The 15227-nt window shown below is 43.0% G+C and overlaps 1 protein-coding gene across 8 annotated transcripts in view; it reads right to left on the bottom strand.

Moving 5' to 3' along the window:
• The window catches only part of RBM47 (RNA binding motif protein 47), a 113896-nt gene that overhangs the window by 47726 nt on the left and 50943 nt on the right, over window positions 1–15227 (bottom strand). For 3 of the 8 annotated variants that reach the window (XM_075066505.1, XM_032781920.2, XM_032781919.2), the window contains exon 2: window positions 6658–6759. The exons of the other annotated variants lie outside the window; for them this stretch is intronic. The gene's annotated coding sequence lies outside the window, so the exon portion shown is untranslated. The remainder of the gene's footprint in view (window positions 1–6657; window positions 6760–15227) is intronic. 8 annotated transcript variants of the gene reach the window in all.

Genomic DNA, 15227 nt, shown 5'->3' with positions numbered 1-15227 from the left:
ATTGGGAGTTTGTAAAACAGAGAGTGTGGAGCCATTTCTATAGCCCATGGACTGCACTGTGTGAATGTCCCATGCTCTGTCGCTAGTTGGAGATAGGATTCTCTTAATTCAATCCTTTGGTAAATTGCCTGTTCATTCAGTGCTTATCTTTACTCATAAGCTTTCCACAAATGAGAGGTCCTGGTAATTTTTACCCTGTTGGCATATAGTGGGATAAGGTGTCAAAAACATTCAAAATACAGTACCCTCATGATTTCTGTTTCCAATGAATGCTAGATATAAAAGCAGACACTTTGGCTCCTTATGCTCCCTGTTTTAACAATAGTTATCTCTGTAAGTAAACAGACTACCTAGACTATGCTTGACTACAGTATGGCACTTTATTCCCATGTTAAATAACAGTAGCTTACTCTCCCTAAACAAACTCAATTAATTGCTAACGATAATATGACCCATTGTTGCAATTATAACAATCCTGTTTTTCCAGCACAGGGGATATGCTGCCTTATTTGCCTTTCTGTTAGGACTTTTCTACAAACTAGTTAGCTTTTCCTCCTTTAACTCACAAACTGTATTTGTGCAGCCAGCACAGCATTAGGAATTGAAACTACTTCAAATAGTGCAATAGTTTCCTGATGATAGAACATATGTGAATGCAGACCCTTCACAGTAGATCAGGAAATACAGGTTTTGAACTCTCAACTGACTGTTTAGAAGTGACAGTGTGAACTCCTTTTTATAAATGCCAGTTTCCTTATGTTGCAATTAATTTGAGCAAAGTATCAATTGATTTTATTTCACACTGGATAACCACCTTACTTAAAACTGGGAACTTCTTAGCAATTGCTAACGTTAGTGCTACAAAGAAATGGAAGGAAGGAGATAACGTGCATGGGCTCTGATAATTTTCCGAAATTCCTTGTGTACACTGTTTCAGGTAACCTAAAACAGACTTGCTAATGTCCACTCATCTGCTCACCCCGGGTGAGAATTCTCTTGACAAGCAAGAATATCCTTACCATTCTTATTATCATGGGAAAGGGTGCTTGAGCACATTTTGTGCCTAGGTTTGAGCTGGTAGTTCCAGATTTTGGGAAGCTGATTTGAAAACCAAAACTTCTTGAGCAAATGCATTTAAGTGCTGCTGATTAATCTGAAGGTGCCTTTAATGTTATTGTTATTGCACTTGTCAAACACTGAGAGATGGTCAGATAATCAACAAGCTAGACTGGCAGCATATTCTTTACCTTCAAATCTGGATTAGTGCAAAAATAAGATATGCGTCGGCTGTTTCTGTGTCCCCAAAAGAAGAATCTCTCATATGTAAGCAAAATGGTAGAGATGATTTACGCTACTCTCTTTCTGTTCACACATCTTTGTGCAGCCAACAGTTGGGCAGATTAGAACTCGAAGAAATGGCAGAAAGAGTGTGCATAACCTGAGGTCGCCTTAGAATACCCTGGACACTAATGAGGTAGCCATATTGTATGGCAAGCTGCATGTAAATTCTGCAGCAAGGCCCCCAGAGCCCACTGCCTGCCATTCCCCTCCAATCAGAGCTATTTACATCTGGGCTATGTGGAAGGTATAAAGTCTGTGTCAGGTCATATGGATGTTCTGGAGTCTGCATCAGATCATGCAGAATTCAGTCAAGCTATGTGGACCATATACCCTCATAATAAGCCACAAAAACATGCAGACTTCATAAAGTCCATGTTGGCTGCAAGTATGCCCAGTAGTGTGTAATATATGTGGCTCATATGTTAATGATACATGCTTTGTCCCCCCTGCAAACAACATTTGTGCTGTAGTATTTAAATGAAAGCCACTCTTACTGTCTAACTGCTTGCCTTATATGCCCTTTCAAAAATAGTCAACGGTACTGCTGATAAAGCCAAGCAGGTTAAATCAATTTAGGAGTTTGCAGCTCAAGCAGTTTAGAAGTTATGGTGATCCACACAAAACAAACAAACAAACAATCTCTGAAAGTAAACAACCACAATTTTTGAGAAACTTCACTTTGATTTTGATAATTTTGAAGAGCAGATATTTGAAAATCAGGCTAACTGCCAGAAAGTGATTTCAATGCTAATGATAGGGAAATTAGCATCCTCTTACAATCAAGATCAGGAGGGTCTTACAATGGGAAGTGTTAGTGCCACTCAGGGCCAGCTCCAGCGTTTTTGCTGCCTCAAGTGTCAAAAAAAAAAAAAAAAGCCGCAATCGGCGGCAGCACTACCGCGCCACTTCATTCTTTGGGGTCAATTTGGCGGCTGGTCCTTTGCTCCCAGAGGGACTGAGGGACTTGCCACTGAATTGCTGCCAAAGAGCTGGACGTGCTGCCCTTTCCCCTTGGCCGCCCCAAGCACCTGCTTGCTGAGCTGGTGCCTGGAGCCGGCCCTAGTACCACTTATTATTAAGGTTGTCCATGAGTCCCACCGATAATACTGCTGTCATTGAAATACTGCAATTAGAATTGGTAGAATATTTTTCCAATTAAATAAAGTTTCACTGGAATGTGGATTCATCAAGCTCAAAATGTTTCGCCAGAGACATCTGGGTTCAACAAACTTTTTGCAAATCCAAAGGGAACCCTTCCTGGATTCCTGGCGGGCTGCTGGGGACTCAAGAAGCACTAGAGTCCATGACTCACAGGCAGACTCGTCAGCAACTGCCAGTCCTGGGGAGCAAATTTCTTTTCAGAACACTATGTGAGGATGTTTCCAAAACAATATCTATCTATCTATCTATCTAGTGACAAACATAAAAATTCAGTTTTGGTTTTTAACTGAATTATTTTTCAGTTTTTTTGGCTCAGCTCCTTAACCAAAAAATCAGTTATTCAGTCAGTTAATTGTGATATCATATTTAACTAATATAGCAAAAATTCTGGTGTTAACTAGCAAAGTAGAAAATCAGACTTCATAGCCATATTCGAATGAGGGAGATATATTTTACAGCTGAGAGGCTGTGGAACTGATGAGATATGTCTTTAAAAGGTAAGCTGCATGCTGTATTGTATCTAGAAGAGAACCAGCCAAGATGTGGATGGCATCCCAGCTGTGTTTATGGGATTCTCCTCACAGTGTGTTCGACACAGAGATTTACACTGAAAGTACTGACTTAGAAGTTTGAACCAAATAAGAAACTGGAGGTTACTAAGAAAGGATTCTTGCAGTGGTATATTTAATAATTCAATGTGTCCTGTCATCTGATTTCATATATTGTAGGCTTTGGATAGTTATTGTCATTAGCATTATTATAATCTTAGAAATTACAAAAGTCTGACATTATTTATGCTTTTCACATGTAGCCAAATATACTCTAATACAGTGGTTCTCAAACTTTTGTACTGGTAACCCCTTTTACATAGAAAGCCTCTGAGTGAGACCTTCCCCCCTTATAAAGCACTTTAAAATATATTTAACGCCATTATAAATGCTAGAGGCAAAGTGAGATTTGAGGTGGAGGCTGACAGCTTGCAGCCTCCCATGTAACAATCTCAAGACCCCCAGTTTGTGAACCCCTGCTCTAGTACATATGGTAAATAATCATTTAAGTCCAGCTCCTGCAAACTCTTAGGCTACAATAGCGCTTTACACCGCTGCAACTTTCTCGCTCAGGGGTGTGAAAAAAACACCCCCCTGAGCGCTGCAAGATACAGCACTGTAAAGCATCAGTGTAAACAGTGCCGCAGCGCTGGGAGCCCCAGCACTGCAAGCTAAACCCCATGAGGATGTGAAGTACGTGCAGTGCTGGGAGAGCTCTCTCCCAGCGCTGGCACTGAGACTACACTCACACTTCAAAGCGCTGCTGCAGCAGCGCTCCCGCGGCAGCAGTTTGAAGTTTCGAGTGTAGCCATACCCTTACTCATGTGTTTACCAATTACCAATATGCGTACGTGTTTGCAGGATTGGAGCCTCCATCAGTGCTAAGAAGACTTGGGAGTATTTGGATAACATGTTTCTTAATGTTTCTGCACCATGTGAAAATTTGTATAGACAATGTGCTCGATTTTTGCAAATCTTTGCTCACATGGGTAATTCTTATCACATAAAGGTTTGCACAATCAGGCCTAGTATTAATAATAAAAAACATGATTATTATTTATTAAAAATGAGCAATAAAGATATTTTAAAAATTAAACAGAAATCACCTAAGGCTCTAGACCAGCACAGCATTGAAGCATGTGTTTAAAACAGATGTAATCCCATTGGCTTCAGTGGTGGTGCATAATGCAGCTATAGAGATCCAGCTGCATGGAGATCATTGACAAATCAGGGCCTTAGGGCCAAATCTTATTTGCCTTCCCGCAAGGGTAATAACATTGACGTGAATGGGATTACTCACACAAGGAAGAAGTGTCCCTTAAAGGTGTGGCTAAATTCATTTTTACTTGGTGCTTTCTTTTCATAGAAGAGCTAATCTTGACCTTCTTATTTGGGAGGCGGAGGGGAAGGGGGAAGAGGAAGAGTTACAGATGCACTAAGCAGGGCCGGCTCCAGGCCCCAGCGCGCCAAGCGCGTGCTTGGGGCAGCATGCCATGGGAGGCGCTCTGCTGGTTGCTGGGAGGGCGGCAGGCGGCTCTGGTGGACCTCCCACAGGCGTGCCTGAGGAGGGTCCGCTGGTCCCACGGCTCCGGTGAAGCATCCGCAGGCACGCCTGCGGGAGGTCCACCGGAGCCGTGGGACTGGCAAGCAGCAGAACGCCCTCCATGGCATGCTGCCGTGCTTGGAGCGGCGAAATGGCTAGAGTCGGCCCTGGCTCTAAGTTAATGAAAAATGATGTCATGAATGGGACGCTCATTTTAAATTAATGTGTAAGGATTGCTTCACGCGCTATTGAAAGGCAGAAACCTTTGGGATGAAACACAACTGTTTAACATTATACAGAAACATTAGGCCCTGATTCTGCAACTGGATCCATACAGACAGATTCCTGTGCCCATTCTGTGCATCGCTGATTCTGTGGGGCTGCACACAGGTGCAGGAAACAAGAACTCATTGCAGGTTTGGAGCTTAAATTTGTAACGCACTTCGGGATGAAATGCAGTGCATGATTGTTCATTAACATGTTACCTTCCTCTATTTTGCATTTGTGAAGCACTGACGGTAAACTTTAGGCACAGGAAGCAGCAAACTTCAGCTCTGAAAACCTCAGGATGTTTTCCGTCCTGATGTGTTGCCCTCAGAAAAGTGGGAATTCAGACCCTTCCACTGGCTATTCACTCTCTGATTAATTAGTTACCACTCAGCTGTCTGATGCAGGGCTTTGGAGCTGTGCTCCAGCTCCACTCCAGCTCCAGGCAAAAACCTGCAGCTCCACTGCTCTGGAGCTGCTCCGCGCTCCATCTCTGGGCTCCACTCCAAAGCCCTGGTCTGATGTGGGTTCACTCTCCCATAGAAGTCTTTCCCTGAATGTTTCTCTGATAGCTAATCCTTTTAACCAGGGGAAACAAGCAGCTGCAGTGTTCTTTTGGCCATTTTGCATCTCATTGCTATAGGCTGCACATTCCTCCTTTGAAGCTGGTAATATGTTTTGTTTGTTTGTTTGTTTTTTGTCTTTTCTTCTTGTGATCAGCCAGGCAGGGCCGGCTCCAGGCACCAGCCCAGCAAGCAGGTGCTTGAGGCGGCCAATAGAGAGGGGCAGCACATCTGGCTTTTCGGCGGCAATTCAGCGGGGGATCCCTCACTCCCTCACGGAGCGAAGGACCAGCCTCTGAATTCCTGCTGAAAACTGAAGTGGCAGCAGTAGAGCTGATCACGATCGCAGCATTTTTTTAAATTTTTTTTTGGTGCTTGGGGCAGCAAAAACCCTGGAGCTGGCCCTGCAGCCAGGTGCTAATGGCTTATGAGAAATAAACAAGAATAAACAATGAGAAATAAACAAGTCTGTTCAGATTTTATATTCTTAATGAATTAGGTTTTTGAAAGCTAACTTGAACTGCATGATCCCAGGCTGGTACAGCCTCAAACAGTTTCTCAGGACAGTTTTTCTTAAAGGGCCTTCAGCTTCCGCATTCTACCACAAATTAACATATTGCAATTTTTTGCCCTATGTCAGTGGTTCTCAAACTTTTTTACTGGTGACCACTTTCACATAGCAAACCTCTGAGTGCAATCTCCCTTTATAAATTAAAAACACGTTTTTATATATTTAACACCATTATAAATGCTGGAGGCAAAGCAGTGTTTGGGGTGGAGGCTGACAGCGCACGACCCTCCATGTAATAACCTTGTGACCCCTCTGAGGAGCCCAACCCCCAGTTTGAGAACCCCTGCTCTATGTAATTCCCATTGAAGTCAATGGGAAGCCATCCACTGAGAGCTGAATCAGTGAGCATGAATGGTTGTGTGTCTGTATTTGTAAAACTATTAAGAGCAAAAGGGATGAAAAAAAAACTATAAACTATTGCAAATACAAAATAATGTCATTCTATAAACACTGTTTATAAGCAAAGAGGAAAACATAACTGTTTACAAATAATGTACTGCTAGTGTAATACATGTAGCCAAGATGTACTCAGAAAGACATTCATTATTCATCCAGAAAAGTTCTAGCTATGAAATTTAGTGATGCAAAATCTGACAGAAATAAAATGAATGTTAGATCAGTGCTGGCCAAATGCCATTCATGCAGTTCTATAAAGTGGCTCACCTCTGCCACCACTTCTAATACAAAGGATACTTCTGCATAGACCACAGCTCTCTGCATGCAGTGCACCATCTTAAATAGTCCTGGTGGGTCACACCTTTGTTCCTTTGGGTATGGCTACACTTACATTTTTGCAGCGCTGGTAGTTACAGCTGTGGTCGTACAGCTGTGTAGGGCCAGCGCTGCAGTGTGTCCACACCGACAGCGACCAGCGCTGCAGTGTGTCCACATTTGCAGCATTTGCAGCGCTGTTGTGAGTGGTGCATTGTGTGCAGCTATCCCACAGCAAAAGAGAGAGATTAACGGGTGGCTATTGCAGTCTGGAAGCTGGCAACTCCAGACAGCTACGATCGTCGCAAACCAGTTTGGAGTGGGAAAGTCGACCGTTGAAATAGTGGTGATGCAAGTTTGCAGGGCCATTAATTGCATCCTGTTAAGAAGAACCGTGACTCTGGGGAATGTGCAGGACATTCTGGACGGCTTGCACAAATGGGTTTCCCTAACTGTGGAGGGGCAATAGATGGGCACATATTCCTATTCTGGTACCACCCCACCTGCATCCGAGTACGTTAATCGGAAGGGGTATTTCTCTATGGTCTCCAGGCTTGTGGATCACCTGGGACATTCACTGACATTCACCAGGATGGCTGGAAAGGTGCATGATGCACGCATCTTTCGAATAAAAAACAGTGGCATGTTCAGGAAGCTGCATAGCAGAGGGACTTTTTTTCCCAGCCAGGAAGATCACAGTTGGGGGACGTCGAAATGCCCATTGTGATCCTTTGGAGACCCCGCTTACCCGAAACTCTTGGCTCACTGAACCGTATACAGGGAAACCATTTATTTTTTTTTTTTTTTTTTTTTTTGAAGGAGCAAGACTGGTTCACTACAGGCTGATGCCGGTGCAGAACTGACTGTGGAGTGTGCTTTTGGCCGTTTAAAGGGGAGATTTGGAGAAGTCTCTAACGGGAAGCTAGACATGGGGGAAAAGCAGCATCCCAGCGATTATAAACCGCGTGCTGTAATCCTTTCAAATATTTGTAAAGAGAAGGGTGAACTTCAGTGATGAATGCCTCGAGGTTCAACGCCTGGAGGCTGAATTTGCACAGCCAAGAGCAGGGCTACTAGAGAGGCCCCAGCACAGTGCTTCAAGGAAATTAGGGATGCCTATAAAGGAGGCAATTTGAGGGCTGAAAGCCACAGTAATGTCGGTGCCTTCCACAGGAGTGAACGTGCATGGTTGCAAATGATTTGCAGTGGCCTATTTTCACTATGTACAAGTATGTTACATCTTTCTCCTAATAATAAACTGTTTTAAAAAGACAAGAAATCCTTTATTAAACACAGTACATAAAAAGGGAGGGGGGTAAGGGTGATGAGCAGTAAAAGTCAAGGTTTGAATATGTCCTTTCTGAGTGGTGTGTCAATGCCTCTGCACTTTCAGGATTAATATGCTGCATGGTGAATTGGGGCGTTGAGTGGCATAGGGTAAGGGTCGTAGTTCTCAGCTGTTAGGTGAACGTATGGGTGTTGGGCGGCAGCTGGTGGGTAAGAACCAGGAGCTGGAGAAGGGTGTTTGAGGAAACAATGGGGCCACAATGGGTTGAGTCTTTTGAGGGGGCGAAAGGCACGTAGTGCTTCTCCCTGCATGGCTAGCATTGATGCATGAGGTTCCTGTGTGGGCGTTCCAGGATTGCTTAGCAGCCGATTTGTGCTTCTCTGGTAGCCAATTCCTTTCTCTGGCAGCCTTTTCCTTTCTCTTGGCAGGCCTATTCTTTCTCCCTGCTTTCCTTTTTCCCTCCAGCTTGCAACTTTTTATTATATGTGGAATACAGATTCATAACTTGCTTTCACTCAGCTTCTCCTTACTCTTCTTGGTTTTTTTCTTAAGTTCCGGAGTTTTTCAGAGGTCTGCGCTTGATGAGCCTGTATCCAAGATCACTTTTAAAAAAAACACAGAGAGATAAACTTTACTACAGAGCCTGTATTGTTTTTTAAGACTATTTGTAGCATCATTTACACATTGCGAGCATAGCACAGAGAGCCGGCACTCCAGAGAGAATGGTGAGTTTCCCCACACCGCCGCCACCTGGGAAGGGGGGCTGCTTGACTCCTGGGATCAATGGGGTTTCTGTGACTTGGAAAAGCAAAGAGCAGCTACAGGGAAATAGCACTACACCCTACACCCACTATGCCACAAGCAGGTACTCCTCAGAGCCATCTTGCACACGCGCGTGATGCTCCACCTGGAAGGGGGGGCTGCTTGACTCTGGAATCGGGATTCACACTGGTGACTGGCTTCCTGTGACTTGGGGAAAGCAAAAGAGCAGCTACAAGGAAATAGCACTGAACCTACACCCAACATCTGCCACAGCAGGTACTGCTCAGAGCCATCTTGCACACGCGCTCACCTGGGAAGCGGGGGCTGCTTGACTTGGAATCCATGGCTTTCTGTGACTTTGGGGAAAGCAAAGGCAGCTACAGGAAATTAGCACTTAACAGTATCCTAGCATTTCCACAGAATTTTAACCTCCCCGATATCTCGCTGCTCCAGGTCACCTGGGAAGAGCGGGAGGGTCTTCTAACAGCTATGTGGATTGCCGCCTGGTCCCTACGCAGCTTGCCTGTGTGCAGCCAATGGGTCCCCGCCACCCCTCACGGCACAATGGCCACGGACATGTTAGCCTGACTGGGACAAGGACCACGGTGGCTCTCCTATAAAACTTGCCGGAGCGCATTGCACACGCTCTGGCTTGAAACTTTTGAAGAGATTACAGAGGCAGATTACCGCGACGTGATAGACCAAATCAATGGCTATTCCACTCTAGGCATGCTTGCAGGCAGCCATAGCTCCCCTCCTCCCCAAAACATTTCCATCCTTATAATAAAGCTTCTTACGGAACAGGCTCTCTGCTGTTCCTCACTACCAAGTCCCAGCGGCTGCGACTGGCTAGCTTCTTCCTGGCTGGAAAATAGCTCCTGCTGCATGACTCCTGGGAGTCCAAACACCTCAGTAGCCTCATCTCGGGTCCTCTAACCCTCCCCCTCCTCTCCAGGCTCTGAACTGTCCATTGTGTGATCCCTCGGATTGGCAGTTGGGGGTTTACATCCAAGTATCGCATCCAGCTCCTTGTAAAATGGCAGGTCGTGGGGCAGCACCTGAGCGGTGGTTTCCCTGACGTGCTTTGCAGTAGGCACTCCGCAGCCTCCTTTACCTTAACCCTGCACTGCACCCGCGTCCCGCGTCATAGCCCTGTATTGCATTGGACTTTGTTCTGGCCATAAGGTATCATAATTTCACGGCTGTAGCGCAGCTGTGTCTGCACAGCTTCCTCACCAAACACTGAATGAGATCCTGCAGCTCGCAGTGCTCCATGCTGGGGGCTCGCTTGGGGCGTGGGAGGCATGGTCACTGATTTGATTGATTGATTGCACTCCACCCTCGCTGAGCAAACAGGAAGGGGTTTTTTAAAAATTCCCGGGGCATTTAAAAGGGCGGGTCAACCTGAGCCCAGGGCAAGTGTGAGTGCGAAACGTGACCAGAGAGGGCTGCAAGGTATGCCTGGGATACCATCCCTAATTACCGCTGGAGGCCATACAGCGCTGGTGAGTGTCCAACCTGATGACAGCACTGCATCACCAGCGCCGGATTCGGCTACACCCGTAAGCAGACCAGGAGTACAAGCCAGCGGCTAGCAGCAGGGAAGTTGCAAGCGCTGGCTGAGCTTTGTAAGTGTGACAAACCGAGTAAGTTGGAGCGCTGTAACCCCCTTCACCAGCACTGCAACTTGCAAGTGTAGCCAAGGCCTTTGTGTAAAAGATTGAGAAGAGATGGGAGGCCTACAGTCTCATCCATTTATGCAAAGTTAACATATAGAACCTCCGTCAACTTACCACATTGAAGCCCACTTTGTGAAACAAACTTGGGAGTCCTAAGATAAAGCAGGCAACCGCAGAACTGGAGATTAAGAATAGAATTTTTCACTCTTAATTCTTTTTACACAATCTTTGCATTTTCCTTCTATCTTCTCAAAAGAACTGGCTGTAGCTTATCTACTGGTATTCTAATATGCTGGAAGGAACCCATGACTTGGAATGTGACACAAATTCAACTAATCTATAACACTAAATATGAATGATGCCACAAACTAAAATTCTGGAGATACCTGCAATTTAGACAAAATACCAAATGACTGTCCTTCAAAACGTCCAGCAGTCCACTGCACAAAAAGAAGTATAGAAAGACAGTGATCCTATCTCTCTAGTCTGGGCTGTGAGTAGACATTATTACATTATTATTAACAGAACTGTACCAAAATTTGATGACTCCTCCAAAACTTTTATATTATAACTTATTTTGCATGCCAACAGATTGTAGAAAACATCTATCAGGCTCTAACAATAGCAGGCTTTTATCCATCTAAATCGCAATTAATTAATTTGGCAAGCACAGAACAACAACAAACGTCAGGATGCATATGTTTGGCAGGGTTGCTGGAAGTGTGTTATCCGCCACACAGACAACCAACACACGTAGAAAAGCTCACCCTCCTGGAAACTGCTACTCTGAATAAATTTTACACTAGCATTCATCCAAACAGTTAGTCCACTCAACTCATCATCTGGATTTGTAGATATACCGTGTCTTATTTTGAGACTAGGAAAGTTTATCTTTATTAAAGAAAGATAAGTAAGGCGACAGTTTTGAAAGGGCAGGAGTATAACATATGGGTTTTGCCAGCCTATGACTTCCTTGAACAATATCCTAGGTTTTGTAACATCAGCATTTATTGAGACGAGTAACCGGGTACTGTTCTATAAATAGAGTGTTCTACATTTAATTTTTTTTAACCTAAGAATTCTAACAGTTTTCACTAAATGTTGTCTTCTGGTTTATCTTCATGTTACATTAGGATTAGTGTGTTTAAGTATGTACTAATACTTGACTTCAAATGGTACAAGTGCATGGATTTAAAGTTACACATGTGCTTCGATACCTTGACGGATAAAGCCATGACTGCGTTAATAATACACCAGAAGACTGACATAAGCAATAACCGACCATGACACAACCAAACTAAACTATCAGAAAGAGTTAACTAGTGTACTACAGCAAGGTCCTCTTTGCTGCACCTGACGATCAGTCCTTGGTACATTCAGGGTTTTGTTTATTAACATTTCTTTGCATTAATGCAAATCACGAGAATTGGCCTAACAGGTTCAACCTACAACCTAACTTGTTGAAGATGATTCAATGTTTATGCTTACTTAATCTAACTTCAACCACCTTAGCTCGTACCTTCACAAAGTGCAATGGGGTCCTTGTTAGTTATAAAAAAGAGTTATCACTAGGCATATGAATCCCTCGTGTTGGGCTTATGTAGAAAGCTTGCGACAATTGAGAAAGTTTATTCTAGTTTACCTTAAAATGTTGTAAAAGAAAAAACAACACTAAAAAGAACATTCTGACTGCAGGCCAAAATCTGACATTGGACAGAAATAACAGGTGCTTGAAAAGGTGTCCAGAAAATTGTAAGTATCATAACTGTGACGTTAGTTAGATGCAGTATTCTCGATTTAACCAGACTCTTTTAAGTATCCACCACACGCGCTGTTTGAGTCAAAAACATTTCACAGCATAAAATAATACTACTATTAAGGCTAATGATCTATAAACAAGGGATGAGATTCTACCAGGTACCCAATGACTACAGTTAGCATGAATAATATGAATTGTAATATTATGTACAAGAAATTGGATCTCTTGCTGTTTTTGAAGCCCTATCTGACGCAGAAATGACAAAGCCCTCTACATTCACCTTAATGGATGTTACATGTAATGTCCTTATACTAGAAAGGATGAGAGTACTTTTTCACTATAGGAATATCTCTATTTTATTATTCTAATAATTAAATACTGAGTCAAACTCCCTACGAGAATTCCGTTGTACACCTGAATTCCTCCCCCGGACCCTTGATTCAGGAGTATGACAATACAGCTCCCCTTAACTGTGTAACTGGGGCTATTTCCTCACACCGATAATGCAACCTATTATACTTTTAGGACCCAAGTCTGTCCATTTGAATCAAAACAAAACTTGTGCTTTTTAAAAATAACGTCTAGTTCCAGATTCTGAAGTTTCACAGTCAAATAAATGATATCATGAGTGCTGTGTCTAATATTCAGAACAGAAAAAGAAGTGATCGTACTGTGACTTCCGAGTTGACTCCCAAGTCCTGTTGTAGTATTTCCCTCCTTGGACCTTTATTCGCCAAAGATGGATAAGCCATTGACGTGATTAAGCTTTCGCAAACAAATAGAAGAAAACCCAGACAGAATGGCCAGACCATCTTCTGGTGTAACTCCACTGAACCTCAGGCTAACCAGGTGATACCAAGGCGAAAATTTTATCAAGGATGGTGTATTGGCCCACTGAGTCTGTCAAATTAATTTTCTCCTTGGTTTTTGACTACACTGAGCTCTTGTCCTGATATTTTGCAGAAGAGTGGAGTGTAACCTGCTCCTGTCCTTGAATCGTCCTCCACCTCAGGTTGTACGAAATTTTATATTTCCAATTTCTGCTGAGTATAATGAACATAACACAGGCTTGAAGGCTTTCTGAAATTTGAAAACTGAGTCAGAACCTAAAGAGCGGAAACGTGCTCATGAAGACCTGTCTTGGCTCCCTACTTACTCTCCTTGGTGTCCATCCATTTGATTTTTTATCTGAAACTGCCTTGTTTGTGAAATAAAGCCTTTGATAAAAGGCAGAATCTCTTCAACCCCCAGTATGTTAAAGTCTGATGTACTTCAGTTGCTTCTTTTCGGTTTCACCTTATCTCTTTCTTTCATTGGTCTATGCTGTATGATTTTTCTTTCTTTATTGTGCTTTTATCATAACATTTACACATGTTTATGGATAAATGGGTACAACATTAGCCTTGACAAAGGCTCTCCCTACTTGTGTACTCATTTATGCATGTATGTACATAAAATTGGGCCTCTATTCATTAATTTTCCATCACTGACCTACCTCCACTCATCTATCTACCCTCCTTCTATCCATTCCAGTAACCCATCTCTGTATGCCTTCAACAACCATAAATACCATGAGCACCAATCCAACCCTGTACCTACATTTGGTATAATTTAAAAATATATATTAACCATAACCCATCCTTCCATAATCTGTCAACTATTAAATAACCTGGTTTGCCCCATCGTGCCTGTTAGTTATGGCAGAACACAGCAAGGATCACAACAACAAGCACAGTGTTATTATTATGTGAGTATACCCCACTGAACCATAGTAAGTAAGCAACTTTTTATACCAGGTAGTCACAACTGAAGGAGTACTTGCGGGGTAATACGATCTATGCCAGAAAAATAGTGCATACATGCTTTATCATCATCTGAGCAGCCCAAGTGAAATCAACGTAAAAGATGAACGTGTGTAGTTCCTTGCAAATGGAGCCTTGTATTGAGAATTTGTCTTGGGGAAGCACCTTCCCGTTTTGGGGTACATGTGGCTAGGTATAGGGGTGGTGTGAGCACTTCTGGGGGGGGGGGGGGGGGGGGGGGGGGGGGGGGGGTAGCTTAGAAAGGTGAGAGCTGCACTGGACAGGAAGCGCCAGTGAGTGATTGCTAGAGAAAAATTTCACAAATATGTCAATAACAGTTAAAAGGAATACAGTCTCGATGTCCACAGATATGTTTACATGACAACTGAAGCTGAGAATTTGGTAGAATTTAAACTAAAGTAATTAATGTTCCAGAAAAGCTTAATATGATCCCAGCCAAGTAAGCTTACTGGGGACTGTTCACACTAATATTTTTATGAGGCACAGAAAGTACTATTGGAGGGAAGGGGGTCCAAACGCAATGATGCATGTAGTTCATTCGCGACAATTAATAAAAAGACCTCAATGCTATGATGTCTGCATTTTGTCTCAATTGCCTTGCACATCTTGTGGATAGGAAGAGGAAGGCTAGGAATAATGAATGTTTTTTAAGCCCTTTGAAAGAATGCAAAATCCACGTAAATGCTTTGCATCAATGCAGAATTGATTCCTCGCATTCAACAACAGAAAAGGTTTCGGTTTTGAAGTTATAAGGTATTTCATTTGTAAAGATACACTTCCTCAAGATGACCTCTCTCATATCTAGTTCTTAAAAGTGTACAGAACTTTATTCATTGACAAATCATTGGAACAAAGATGGAAGCTTTTCTAACAGTGCTTTTTTTTTCCTTCCTCACAAATTAAATGACTAGGAAGCACTGCATGCAACTCACTGAATTTTACAGAATGAGTGAGAAAAACAAATAATATAATATAAAAGCCAGGATGGATTTAAATCCTAAAATATTTTAATTTACTTGGTCAGTTGCAAGTTAGTTCTTAATTATGATGATATTATATTTATGGCGTGTGAAGCAAATTTCTTGTGTTTATTTTGTAAGATCTCATTAATAGAGACTCTCGCTATAGCGGTAAAAGTAGCGAGAAACCACACATTTTATGTAATGTTCTTGTGTAATTAGATCAATGTGGTGGCTTTAGCTACGTGCGGA

This window comes from Chelonoidis abingdonii, chromosome 5 (genome assembly GCF_003597395.2).
Source record: "Chelonoidis abingdonii isolate Lonesome George chromosome 5, CheloAbing_2.0, whole genome shotgun sequence".
Taxonomy (NCBI): domain Eukaryota; kingdom Metazoa; phylum Chordata; order Testudines; family Testudinidae; genus Chelonoidis; species Chelonoidis abingdonii.
The sequence above is the reverse complement of the archived record's forward strand: the minus strand, read 5'-3'. Positions and strand labels throughout refer to the sequence as shown.